The sequence below is a fragment of the Papaver somniferum genome, chromosome 9 (genome assembly GCF_003573695.1).
Source record: "Papaver somniferum cultivar HN1 chromosome 9, ASM357369v1, whole genome shotgun sequence".
NCBI lineage: Eukaryota > Viridiplantae > Streptophyta > Magnoliopsida > Ranunculales > Papaveraceae > Papaver > Papaver somniferum.
Genome location: NC_039366.1, coordinates 60,728,719 through 60,743,757, shown reverse-complemented (window position 1 = coordinate 60,743,757; position 15,039 = coordinate 60,728,719). Strand labels below are relative to the sequence as shown.

Here is a 15,039-nt window from a genome sequence, read left to right as displayed (position 1 = left end):
GGCTTTAATGGTTCTACTTTCCCTTTCGTAGTCCAACAGAGCAGAAGATATTTATACAGTAATTATTTTGGTTGTTGAAGGTTGACCGTTGAATAGATTTCGCCATCACAGTTTCTTTTGTTGAACGAATTATGCCATCACAGTGGTGGAACTTTTGGGTTCATTTCTCATCCAAAGAGCCCTGTTTTTGTTTGTTGTAAGAGCAGATATAATACGGCTACACATTCCGACACCATTCTTCCTTTAGAATTTGCTTCTCACTTCTAATTTCCCTATACTAGCCTAGGAATTTAAAGCTCAAACCTTGTTCCAGCTCACTCATTTACTTGCAATGGCTTCACAAGAGCATAATCAACTCCACTTTGTTTTATTTCCTCTAATGGCACAGGGTCACCTGATCCCCACTATAGACATGGCTAGACTCTTTGCTGAGTATGGTATTACCGTCGCTGTAGTTGCTAAAATCTAACAACCACACCCAAAGAAATCTACACCTAAAATGAAGATCTACTCAACAAAGAAGAGATGAAGTGTATCGAAATAAACATGGACACAAGAGTTTTTACGGGGTTCGGCCATTAATGAAGCCTACGTCCACGGTGTTTCACTAAGATTGGTGGTGTTACAAAATCGGTGTTACATACAAACTCCATTAAAAGGGATTGGAGTTCTTGTTGAGTTCTAGGTTGTGGGAGGGAGGAGAAGCCAATCTCTACAAACATCTCTCTTTCCCTTATAAAGGGTAGGGATACAAATCAAGTTACAATAGTGCCCTTAGGGCTGACTAGTTAGGATAAGATCTAATGAGAGGACCTTATTCCCTAAAAACAGTTGTATCAAACTAAGCTACTTCTATCCTAATTTCTCGACACGTGTTCCTAAGATAATTTGCCACTACATTTATGCCCCTTTTCTTGAGGTTTGATCGGAGAACAATCCTTAAGAAAATCCTTCGGATCATGCATTCGCGTCGTTGTTGTTGTTTTGCCTTTGATACTTCTTCTTCGGGCCTTGACTTAATGATTCTCTGTCAACTGCTTGCTAGTGGCTACTTGGGATTTTTGTTGGTCTTCTAGTTGTTGAAACATGGGCTTTGGGAGCATGTCTTCGGACCAGGTGAACCTCACTATTTTCTGTCCCGATCGATATGTGCTTCCCGATCTATAAGTGCTTCCCGATCTATACATTTCAATCGCGTTCGTTGTTGTAGTACTTTTTTCCTCTTTAATCGGCTCTGGCTAGGTTTTCCAAAAATTTGGAGGCGAACCCAAATTTAATTGAGGTGGATGATCGGATCGGAGTCGACTATCTCGTCCTTCAAAAGATCTTTGTCCAGGTGGTTCTATAGCGCACAACTCTGGTGGAAACACGCATCTGCAGTAGAGGCATCACAAGCTTCAATCTAACTGGCACAAGTAATGTTTTTTGGTAACAATGGTTTCTGATCTTGTTTACAATGATGTCTGGGAGTGACAACCGAATACAGATGGATTATTCACGGCTCGAAGAAACTATCCAACTGTGCCCAACTTTGGTGATGAGCTCTCTTGGTACTGCTGACTATCGCTTCGACTTGTATTCTTGTTGAGAATTTCTGATGTTGAGTTGCTATTTTTGGTTTTAAGTGACTTCCTTTTCTGATACGAATCTTGTGGTGTCTTCCTCTGTTGTGGGTCCTTTGTTGGGGTAAGTTGATAATTCGGCTGAATGGCGCCTCAAATGTACTTTGCATTGAGTTGTATAGCTTTACATTGTTGCTGAAGGAACTGAGCAGAAGAATACAAACTGCGTCTGCAATATGCATACTTTCCCCTATTCTTGTGCGAAGTTTCAAAGCAATTAAAGGGTGCTAATTGTTGTCGTCGTGTTGTGACATTCTTCGTAGCTCTGCTGCCATCGGGTTGTACTGTGTAGTCTTAGCTAACAGTTGTGAACTGAACCATGACCTCTGCCCCGAACGCCGCTCACTTCGGGTCGGATTGCTATTCTTTCGCCTGAAGTATATATGAAGCATGCCCGAACTGACTAGACTTTGGACAATCTGGTCATGCACTCATCATCTTCGAAGTTGTTGTGTTTCTCCTTGGTGGTCTATGATCAAAATTTTACTGGTTCCGCGGGCATCAGTTCTTGTCGAATTGTAGTAGAAACTCTCTAGACGGACATGGGTTGTTGCTGCTTACGAGGACAAATGACAATTTCTATATCTCAAGTACGATGCAAAGTCAAACCTTTGCTGTTAGCATAAACATCACAGTGAATCGACCCATGTTACAATTCAGTTAGCTGAAAATGAAAAGGAAATGGGAGGGCTATAGGCTTAGCACCTTAATTCTAGCATTTTTCTGGTCGAACTTGTTTCCATACGACTCTAAGGATGTGACCGATTGTTCCCGTACTCGCGATGTTACTCACTAAGCATGCTCATGGCATGAATCAACAAAATATTTTTGGTCTAAAGTGAAAAGAAGCATGCAAGTTATGGCATATCAACATGGTTGTAGAGTGTTTGGGTTTATCCTAGTCTTTCCAATTATGCAAACAACCATTGAACTACGCAGTATAACAATTTCTAAAAATAGATGATACTTAGCTGTTTTTCGAAACCGACTGACTGTCTTGGCGTCCCCAGTTTTCTTCAAAGCATGATGAGGGTGTTCTCGTGTCGCTCCTGCAAAACACTTTTCTTGCATCGATCTGATTGTTGTCGAAGGGACTGCACAAAGGAATACAATCTGCTTCATCCTAGTACGCGTACTTGCCCCTATTCGTTTGCGGAGTCTCGAGACAACAATTGTGCCCCAGACTAGCTCTCGTCCTTAGTTTCCACGTCTTTCTTCTCTCCCAAAGATGTGCATCCAGATCTGTGCACAAAATACTTAAGCTCCTGCAATGCCCGATGGCTAGTGACAACTATATCAAATAGCAAAATATCATCATGTTTGGTACAAACGATATCACATTCGTAATTCACAATAAAACATGTGATAGGGGTCTGTCAAATGACCTACGAAGCACACATGTTTGTTTTAGCACTATTAGAACGAGCAATCAGTTGAGATTTTATAGTGGCCGATGATGAACCGAAATGTGTGGATGACATGTCCCCTTTAGTTAAAACAACTTACAGTCTTGGGGATAGGCGATACTTAGCTTGTTTTTTCGGTGATAGATTTTGGTTTTGCTGCTGCCGATGAAGTCCATAAGTTCCTTTTTTTTGACTTGGAAAGTCCCGATACTTGGGCGCATTGTTCTATTGTACTTTGGAACGGTGTGGAAGGCTAGCTGTAGGCTCTACTCGTACATTACTCGCCTCATAACCGGACTATATAGTTACTTGTGATATTGTTTGCTGCCAGTGATGTCGACACGGTATGGTTTGTTGTTGCAACTTCTTGCTTGATTCATAAACTCGGGAGACTCCGTGATCTCATTGCATCCTTCGTCTCACTGCAACGTTCATTTGGTTGGTGATCTCGGTCCGTAACTTTTGCTGTTCACGATTCTCGACTAAGACAGTTACTCTTCTTATCTTCCGTGTCCCTGTATGTAGTCTCCTCTGTTCGTGTTACCCTGACATAGCTTTGGTTTCCATCGACCATTCCTGTTGTGGGCCGATTGGTGCTGGTTGATTTTGCGTTTGATTTTGTCCTTCATCTAGCTTCCGTGCACACCATTTAACCTCCATGTGATATTTAGCTCAGTTTGTCTTAGCCTGTTGATGACCGATTAAAAGCCTCCTCTGTTACTGTTGTCTTACAAATACGATGTACTTATGTTATTCAAGTCTCCCACGATGATGACCCGACAGATCCGTCGTCCCGATTGTGTTTCCCATTTCATGTATAATCGCTCGTAGTTTTAGCATATACTAATCATTTCAGAGTAGGCATTAGTTAATATTCCATATCCGTCGAACACACTCAACAGGGAGGGTCATCGAGCCCAATGCCATGTCCCGATTGAGGCATCTCATCACTATCTTTTAGATTCAGTGGAAGTGTATTAGTCGTTCCTAGTTGCTAGGCCCGATGGTCCCGAGTGGTTATCGACCAACCATCTCGGGAAAGTGGTCACGGCCACTTGCGATGGGGGTAACCTGTCAAGTGTAAGTAGGTTACCTGGCTGAGAAGAAATCGTATCTTAACAGCCTTTGGTAACTGGCTTCCAACCATCAGAACCCTTAGGCTACCTCGGTAGTTGCACACTTTCATTGCCCCGAGTATCGAATAGCCAGTCGACTGTAAGCCACCTCGGCACTTCCACACTTTCATTGCCCCGAGTATCGAATAGCCAGTCGACTGTAAGCCACCTCGGCACTTCCACACTGGCGTTGCCCCGAGTACGAATGACCATTCGAGTGTAAGTCACCTCGGCACTTCCACACTGGCGTCGCCCCGAGTACGAATGACCATTAATCGCTCATGTCTTATTTCCTACCCCTCGCGGTTTTAAAGAAATAAATGACTAAGTTATCTCCTGGCTCGTCCAGGGCTCTTAGATAACCTCGGATCATTCCGTTTGATGACCCAAATACGAATGACCTGTGTGTTACAGTATTCTAACAACCCAAAGCGTCCCCCAGGTTATTATTTTCCAAAGCCTGTGTAGTCTAAGTTGGAGTCAGAAGTCTTAGACCGTCTCGGGCCATTCCGTTTGATGACCCAAATACGAATGGTATATCGCTGCGTTTATCATACCATCGCCTTACCGCTGTATTTTTAATCAGTACACTATGTTCCACGGATATTCAATTTCGGTCCCGTTTCGTTGCCACGATTTGTGAGTTTTTTCCTTGATCTTGGAGTTATCAGTTATCTCCCGAATAATGCCTTCATTCTACCGTTTATCCCGATTTGTCTGTTTCACGCTTCGCCCTGACTATACGCTTTGTGTTAGGATTGACAGAGTCCTACATTCATCCGTAGTAGATTGCTGTTGGCAAGGTGAGATGTCGTCTTACTGGTAGTCAGGCTTGGTGTGTTCATGTACAAAGGTTTCGATGGGCAAATAGTCGTGATATTTCCCGAGGTTGCAGTCGGCCGTTGCAGCAAGGTAATCGATTCCGTACTGATGATGCCCGAGATGATTTACTGTCCACTGATCTAGGGTATGCCCAAGTTGTTTCATGTTGGACCGGAATGACTTGCTCCCGATTTGTTGAAACGGAAAGGAAGTAGTCGTGAGTTGGTTCTCTGGAGAAGCATTTGCTCCTTGTCCGTTCAACATCACACACTAGAGGAATGTCTCAGTCACACGTTGCTCCAAATATCGCCAAATCTCCCACGCCTGTAGACTAATTGGGAAGAGAAGTGATTGTTGCTATTTCGGCTCACGACCATTCCAAGATCGATGCTCACCATCATGTCACCGTTGTATCTCGCCCGATTAACTCAAAGGTCCTTGTGAATTCCAGTTATAAGTTAGCAACTGCAAAGAAAGTCTAGACCCTTGAAATGAAATTCTCAATTTCTGAAGCTCTTTGCTGGACTCGTCATGTGGTTTCACTCAGCGCCTTCTCAAGAGTTTTTGCAGATGTTACTCAAGCTATCAGCAATTAAAGATCTAGAGACAATAGGGAAAGGATTCTCCCCTTTCTTAGGTGTCGCTCGTAAGTTGATGAGCCTTACAAGATGGAATCGACAATGTGATCAGTCCGAGTTGGCTGCTATCCTGATGATCATTCGCAACAAAGGAGTGTTCACTGCTAGGACCAGAAGTGTATTGGCTATTCCCCGACTCGAGTAGGCGCAACAGCTTGGTATATTGCTTTATCCCGAGATGACTGATTGATGTTCATAGTCCGCCTGGCATAAAATAGTAAGTCCCGATGAAGTGAACTGGGTCATTCTACCGTGTTATTCATCGTGCAAATTCTCCAAGCGATCAGGGTCTCCTTATTTGGCTTTTCGGTCCTCCAACAGTGGCTAGTCATGGTAGGATTATATCGCTACGACCTGACAAATGAACAATTGAGATCATGAAGTAGATTTTCATGGTTAAAACGATCATCTTTATCTCAATAAATAATTTCAGCGTCATTTACAATAATGCGCAGGAGTACGTTAAATGCTTGTATGTATGAACCCCTTATCATGTCTAATAACAACATGCTAATAGCGTTTTTTTACCCTTGAAACATAACTAAAAGGTGTGTGTGACAATATCATACTAAGCTGCTTGCAAAATTCTTAAGTTCACTTTAATGAGATCTCATGGGCTGTGCACATTCATTTAGAGTATATCATGTAAGCAGTAATCGAAAGGAATCAAAAGATAAGAGAAGAAAAGTGTGTCGTCCAGTTTGTCGTTTCAAGACAAGCTCATCTAGAGCTGAGGCCCGAGGAGGTCTGAGAAATCCTTTACTTGTCATATGTGGAGCTGCCTTGATTTCATTGGTGCCATTCATGAGAGAACTATTACTGCGAGCTTTTGTGTGCTGAGATGTGTTAGTTGGGAGAAGTGTTCTCAGTTATCGCCCGAAGACGATGAATGCCCGATACGTGCTGGTCACAGACGTTTCTGGATGGAATCCGAGTGTATTGTATGTGCCCCGATGTGATCTGGCGCGAGTAGTTGCAGCTTGAGATACTACTTCCTTCCTTTCCGAGTTGATTGACCTGAACAATCCGTTCCAAGATAGCTTCCTTAGACGAAATGATGTTTCATGAGCAGACTAATATGGTTAATTCCAAGATGGTTGGTCCGAAGTGATCGTCCATGACAGGATCTTCCAACATAATTTCACTGAAGGGTCAATATTCGATCTATCATCATTTTTCTGCAATATCCAGTCAATCGAGTGAGTACCCCGAGCAAATTTTAAGCCTGATTGCATATTTGAAATCTAATCGACAAAAGTATTACTAACTACATGATTTATTTTATCCAAAATTAGGCCAAAAAAGTGGGTATTTGATGTTTCGAAGTAATTTCAGGCAGGATTTTACAATTATACGCAAAATCTGATTCGGATCATTCACTAGAATTTGAGTGCTATGAGCAAATTCGAACATTATACACGCTGTATTGAGTAAACTAAGTGTTCGAGAAGGGTGGTACTTAGCCCTTATTTTCGATAGCTGGTGTCATGGCCTGCACTTTTGCAAGTGACAACTGATCCTTACTATCGTTTCAAAGAAGTAATTCACGTTGCTGCGACTCATAACTATCCATGGGGTTAACATCCGCCACCGCGTAGCTGCCTCATTCAGTTTCATGATTCTAAAAGGTTCTCCTGATATAGCTTTGTAGTTGATTTGTGATGTCCGGCGTTGGTTAAAGATGGAGTCCGAAGCGTTCTTGAGATGATCATATCCGAGATGGTGATTCAAGGTAATCTGATACAGGAAGCGTATGTGAGTCCGAGTTAATCGTGTATGCAGTTCTTCTCCCAATGATGGGTAGTGGCCAGAAGCTGATGAGACCCGAACTAAAGGTTGTATGGAGGAGTGCAGAAGGTATATTGATCCGAGACAGATGATCCAAAGTGATTATTCATAATGGTAGCTTCCGAGCTAATTTCTCCAGAGCTGATTTCACTCCTTTCACCATCTTCTGCAACAAGAAGTCAGGCAAGTGAGCACCCAAGGTAAACTTAAGCCAAATGTACTGTTGGCGACATGATCTGTTTCCTCCAAATCAGGCTAAAACATTACTTAACGTTTTATTAAATAACTTGAGGAAAACAGGCTTTGTCAATTAATGACAAAATCCAGTTTGGACTGGTCGGTAGCCTTTGAATGTTTAGCCTATCGTAACAGATGAATTCGGATGTCAAACGCTCTGTAATGAGCTAATTGTTTGAGGGTGACGGTACTTAGCTTTCAATCCTGACAGTTGAGAGTAGATATCATCTACAAATTACGACACGATCCACATGTCCGAGGTGGCCTGGTCAGAGAGTATTGTTTTGTTTCCATGAGTAAAGTTGCCCCTCTGTTGGAGTCTATGCCGTCGCCTGAGGCTCGTGCTCATGCTGTCAATATCATTCTGCTTCTCGATTGATACTCGGGACTGGGTCTATGCACCTGCGACTTTCAATTCGGATAAGTAGCAGTTTTTTTTTTTTTTTTAAAATAAAAATAAAATTAAATGACCCTATTAGATGTCATTGTCGTAGATGCTCTAGTTAAGGTATAATTCTAACAACACAGGATTATTAAGATAAGCGACATGTTCAAGTAAAGTGACAGTACATTGAAGAATTAAGCCTGGTGACAATCTAAGTGGTTAAGGTGACGTATTTAGGCAATCAGATTAATGGGTCACCAAGGATTCAAATGCAATTTCAGGTTCAATCGAGAGATAATGAGATTACTCAAAATGAAAGGCCCAAATTCAAAACGAATAAGCGTGGATTGACAGGGGCTGGTCTCTTCGCAAACTATATAGCGAGACATCACCCTTTCCCATGATATCCCTTGTATTTCTCATTGTATCTCATTTTACGATGGCTAGATATCATGGCAAGCTTGGAAAATTTTAATTCATAGCTACAGATTGTGAAAGCAATTCATATTTGCATGGCATACATCATGGATCCTCAAATATTGAAACGAAAACTATCATGCTTTCTTAGGTGGTTGCATCTGGCAAAGCCAATAACCCTTGTATCGGACTTATATGAGTAAGATTTTAGAAAGCATTCATCAAAATAACTTGCAGAATGAAAACTGAGGAGTTAAAGATGTTCCCTGTTATAGATGAATGTTCCGATGAAGTTGAACCAACTCAATTTTCCTGAGCCGAGTCTTCTGCACGAGTTAATATGAAGTATCGGTCCCGTCCGATATGGTTCACATTTCCCGACATGAGGTGATCTGACCCGAGATAGGCATTGCAAGTAAAATTGGGTATGGACGATATGGGTAACTCCGACCTGTCACTTTGGTATCTGCCCGATGTTGACTAGCACAAGATGATTTTGAGCCGAGTAAGTTGACTGATTCGCCCCGATGTGGAATTACACGAGACTGAGTTGCCGCCGATGAACCTAGAGGTGACAGAACAACTAAGGTTAGAACAACCAAGGTTTGATAGAACGGTAACGTTAGGTCCCGATGATGATCTCTTCCGAAACTGAGTTCTGAGACCCGATTAATCTGATGATGGTGCCATGAATTTTGATCGCCTAAAAACAGAATTCGATGAACTCTTGTGACCAAACCCAAGATACGTTTTACTGAAGTAGCCGAGCCCGACGCCGATTGCAATTTATGATCTGGAATTCATCCAAGGTGAAGATAAACGAGGTGGTGATAAGCTATGTCGAAAGTTCTTCATTCCATGTAAGTCCAAAACTGTTGTTTCAGCTGGAGTTGGCAGGCGAATATAGTGTACCGGCAAGGTTACGATACTTGAACTAATTGATCTGAGCTCGGTCCAACTGTGGCAGTTTTTCTCGTGACGATTTCCTTTGAGATTGAGTTGGTGAATCCTGATTAAGTTGGTGGTGATTTCACAAATTTGATCTTCCTGTAACTCCCGATGGCTAAGGCAAGAGGCGGTACCCACATCATGGTTAAGAGAATCCCTGTACCAACAAATCAATTAAGTGAATATCCGAGAAGAGCAACTGTATCATTCGATTCAAGACATAAGATATAAAAGCCTCGGCTAAAACGAATCGGAAAATTCCCCAAATCATCTAAAGATTTCGTTATTCAAAATTTTCACAATAGCTTAAATGGGTTTGTAAAACAAGATCTGTTGATGGCGAATCTCCCATCAAAACATAAATGGAGCACATGTTTTAAATCCAATTTTTTCTCAAGAACAAACCCTAGGTTTCACAAAAAGCCTTTTGAGAATCTTTTAACTTGAGACATTCAAATCTCAATGTTTAAGAACAAGACAAAAGAGGAGATAAGGAAGAAGATTCGTCCTGTTTCGATTTGTTCTTTGTTGATGGTATCTCTGTTTCCAATCTGGTTTAAGTTCTCTCCATACTCGTCCCTGCTTTCACATACAAAACTTCCGATGTTTCTCTCCAGATGTTTTTGTTGTTTGCTGTCTAAAGATCGCTCTTTCTGGACAAAGTTCCATTTTTACCCCTCACACTTCAGTCTCTCCGATAGTCTGTAGATCAGTACTCACTTCCCTCAAAATACTTCAAAACCAAAAGTTGCAGAAGAAGACTCTCGATCCCCTTAGTCGGCACCAGAATGTAGTTGCTAAAATCTAACAACCACACCCAAAGAAATCTACACCTAAAATGAAGATCTACTCAACAAAGAAAAGATGGAGTGTATCGAAATAAACATGGACACAAGAGTTTTTACGTGGTTCGTCCATTAATGAAGCCTACGTCCACGGTGTTTCACTAAGATTGGCGGTGTTACAAAATCGGTGTTACATACAAACTCCATTAAAAGGGATTGGAGTTCTAGTTGAGCTCTAGGTTGTGGGAGGGAGGAGAAGCCCATCTCTACAAACATCTCTCTTTCCCTTATAAAGGGTAGGGATACAAATCAAGTTACAATAGTGCCCTCAGGGCTGACTAGTTAGGATAAGATCTAGTGAGAGGACCTTATTCCCTAAAAACAGTTGTATCAAACTAAACTACTTCTATCCTAATTTCTCGACACGTGTTCCTAAGATATTTTGCCACTACAGTCACCATAATCACCACTCCTTTAAACACCTACAGGTTCAAATCAATCATAGATCGTGCTGTTGATTCTGGCCTTCCAATCAGATTTCTGCAACTGAGGTTCCCTTATGTAGAAGCAGGATTACCTGAAGGGTGTGAGAATGTAGACTCTCTTCCTTCACGTGAAATGATGAGTAATTTCTTTAAAGCGACGTCTATGTTACAAGAACCACTAGCACAATTGCTTGGAGAGCTGAAACCTGCTCCAAGCTGCATAATTTCGGCCATGGCTTTCCCATGTACTGCAGAGACTGCTCGTAAACTGCAAATACCGAGACTTGTCTTCCATGGTACGTGTTGTTTTTCTCTGTTGTGTTGCCATAACATACTATAATACAAGGTTGCTGATAGCATCACAAGCGAGTCCGAGTCGTTTGTAGTACCGGGCTTGCCTGATCGAATTGAGATAACCAAAGCAATGCTCCCAGGAAACCTCCCTCAAAGCTCAGGTGACCTGAAGAATATCCGTGACCAAATTAACGCGGCTGAGCTGACTGCGCATGGTGTAGTGGTAAATAGTTTTAACGAATTGGAGCCTAAGTATGTGGAAGAGTATCTGAAAGCGAAGTTCGGAAAAGTTTGGTGTATTGGTCCAGTATCTCTGTGTAACAAAGAGACGTTAGACAAGGCCGAGAGAGGTAATAAAGCCTCAGTTGATGAAACCCAATGTCTGAAATGGCTTGACTTGAAAGAGCCCGGATCAGTTGTTTATGTTTGTCTGGGAAGTCTGTATCGATTAACAACTTCAGAAATGATCGAGCTTGGGTTGGGTCTAGAAGCATCAAAGCATCCCTTTATATGGGTGATCAGAGGTGGAGATAAATACCCAGATTTGGAAAAATGGTTACTCGAGGAGAAATTCGAGGAGAGAAACAAAGATAAAGGTCTGGTAATTAAGGGTTGGGCTCCACAAGTACTAATTTTGTCGCACAAGACAATAGGAGGATTCTTAACGCATTGTGGTTGGAATTCAGTACTTGAGGGAGTTTGTGCAGGTGTTCCGATGATAACATGGCCTATGGGTGCAGAACAGTTCTTCAATGAGAAATTGGTTGTTCAAGTTTTGGGAATTGGAGTGAAGATAGGAAGAGATGATATTCATGCTGGTGCTGCTACGAAACGAACGGAAGAACACAAAAAGTGTGAAAGTGTTGAAAATAAGAGGGAAGAGGTGGAGAAGGCTGTGAATAGAGTAATGGATGGAGGTGGAGAAGGAGAAGAGAGAAGAATAAAAGTGAGAGAACTTGGAGAGAGAGCAAAGAAGGCCATGGAAGGTGGGGGATCATCTCAACTCAATATGACACTGTTCATTCAAGATATACAGCAGCAAGGACCAAAACAAGGATGATTTGTTTTATTTTTTCTGCAAGTGAAATAAATTACTGTTTTCTTTGCCCATTCGAATCAAACAGTGTTATCTCTTGATTATTACAATAATTGATGTCAAATTGATAAGAAAAAAAAATACTAGATTCATTGACAAAAAAAAATCCAACTTAGATGACAACTTGTTCATTTCTTTACAGTGGGAGGATCCACTCACATTTTAGACTCTTTTTTTATAACAAAACCTAATGGTATACCTATCAAGCAATCCGAAATATCAATCTTCACCATCTACCAATCATAATTTCAACGGCTAAAGATTTCTTGCTGATTTTTCAAAATAGTTGACGGTGATGTCATGCGTCTCGAAATGTGCTCATTTTTGGAAGATATATAGAGTTTTACAAAACAAACATATCCCTAAGTATTAGCTCAAAGACTTTACCGTCTATGTTTTATTTAAAAATAATGTCTAAAATGTGAAATAATGTGAAAACTACCGTGTGAGTGAATCCACCCTCTTATATAAGCATTTTCTTTTGAGTAGCTACCTTCTTTCGAGTTGATATTAACAGGAAGGTAAAGAATGGCCACGAGGAAGAGAAGATATTGTGTGGAACTCAAAATTCAAAATTTAGTATTTTATCCAATTTAACAATATTTTTAAATTAAACCTACTCTTTTTTTCTTTTTTGAAAAGGTATGACCAATTTATTTATTTAAATAGAAGAGGTTACAGTTCTTGGAAACGAGGTTCCAATTCTATTATTCAGTACAATCTGTTGTAAGAAAGGCGGACATGCGTTTTCCCAATTGGTCCTCATTGCCGGTGTTGTTTGTTGTGTTTGATTTTTCACCGCCTGGTTTACTAGTTCGTCCGCCGCCTGGTTTGTTTTCCTCAGAGTGTGTGTGAGTTGGTGAATTGGAATGCTCCGCATGAGGGATTTGATTTCCTTGAGCCTATTTGTTAGAAACTATGGTGTTAGTTCTTGGGCTTGTACGAGATAAACTAGTGTTTGCGAGTCGACCTCAAACCAAATCCTATTCCATTGGTTTTGTGTTGCTATTCTTGTTATTTTCAGTAACCCCCATGTTTCTGCCAGAATTGATGTGATTATCCCTAAAGGTGCTGTCGTAGCTTTGAGTACCTGACCATTGCTATTTCTGCATATGATGCCTGCGCCATCCGATCTTGGGTTTCCTTTTGAGGCTCCATCCGTGTTAATCTTGATCCATTTTGGTGCCGGGGCCATCCATCTTATGTAGATAGTAACCGTTGATAGTCCTTTATTGCTGATTCCTTGGAAGTATTGGTCCATTTTCCATGATGGGTGTTGTGTGTGTCTGTGCCTATTGGTATTCTTCAAACATTACCGTTATGACTTGGTAAATTTTCCATGGTGTATTCCGTTGCCGTTTGTACACTTTTGCATTTCTTGCCAGCCATATGTGCCATATCGTAAATCCCATTTGTTGACTCTGAGTGGTTTTCTAACACATCTTGGATGTTCGCTGGGGCGATATGCTGGTGTTGTTGTTGATGTTGAAGCTGCCGTTGATGCGGATTGTGGTTTCCTCCTATCCGAGTTTGTTGATCAGTGCTGGGGACTCTTGCGAGGTGTGTCATTATGAGTTGCCAGATTGTTTTTGAGTAGTCGCATTCGAAAAATAAGTGTTGTCCTGACTCCGGGTGGTTGTTATATTGTGTACATTTGTTGGTAGTGGTGATATTTAGCCTGTGTAGCCGTTTGAAGGTTGGTAGGCCATTGTGTGCCACTTTCCACAAGAAAAATCTAATCTTTGGTGGACATCTTAGCTTCCAGATTGCCTTGATGTTCACAGGTTGATGGGATTTGTTTGGTTTTTTTGGGTGGGAGGTTGCATGGAAATAATGGGTGTAGCCAGATTTTAAGGAGTACTTTCCATTTTTCGTGAAAGGCCAAATGGTTTTGTCTGGTATTGGGTTATTTAGGAGGTGGATGTTGGTGATTTGGTGAGCCATATCCGTTGACAAGGATTGAAAGATTGTGTTACGGTTCCAAGTGTTTGATGTTTGTTCAATCAGGTGGGACATTAAGGTGGTGGATGATAGAATATGGCTCACTGGGTGCGGTTGATTTGGAGGTGTATGAGGAACCCAATGTTGACTAATCATTGTTTTTTGGACATCTCCTATTTGTGAGAAAACTATATCCTGCAAAAAAGAAGATAAGTTAGCTAAACATTTCCAAAAATAACTGGTTGATGAGTGAGGCTTTGGGATTGAGGTTAAAGTGGTATTTGGGTCAAGCGTTTGCTTCAGTCTGTCATTTCTGGTAAGAAGGGAGCCATTGCTAGGTGCATGCGCTGTCTGTTGTCGTATCATGATATTTTGGCGTGCATACACCCGTCCTTACTGAAGTTGAGTGTTATAGATGCCACACCCTTTTGATTAGTAAGTCTTGGTTATGGTCCTTACTTTTCCTGATTCCAAGTTCTCCAAGTGCTATTGGCTTAGTGACACCTTCCCATCCAATGGGGTGCAGTTTCCTGGATTGGCTATCGTGGCCCCAAAAGAAGTTTCTACTGATTCTATTAATTTTGTTGCGAACATCACATGGTACTTGTTGCGCTTGTGGTTTTTTGTAGGTGTCAGAGATGTCTTGATCAAGACAAGTCTCTCAGCTTCTTTAACGCACTTTTTAATCCAACCTTTGGCTTTCTTTTCAATCCTGTTTAGCAATTCCACAAACAAATGAGAGTAATTCCTTCTTCTCCTGAATTTAATATCTAGGTATGTAGGTGGATCAACAATGGTGTTGATATTGAAGGTCCCCTTTAGGTGTTGAACTAACTCAGGTTCCAGTTTTGGATAATTGATCAGTGATGAATTTTCTCTGTTGATATCTGGCATGTAGAAGATGAGTATCTGTGCAACATGGTAGGCTTCTAAAAGGTCTAAAAATTATCCCCGGCCAAAAACTTGGTGGGTCCGGAGATATGTATAAAATTAAGCGCAATAAAAACGCGGGCCTACAGTAATACCGCAAGTGCACGGTCGTCGGTTGTAGCTCGTGCAA

The 15,039-nt window shown here is 41.4% G+C and overlaps 1 pseudogene; it reads left to right on the top strand.

The window, feature by feature from the left end:
• Positions 1 to 296: 296 nt before the first annotated feature.
• Positions 297 to 12,002, top strand: LOC113314077 (annotated as a pseudogene).
• Positions 12,003 to 15,039: the final 3,037 nt, after the last annotated feature.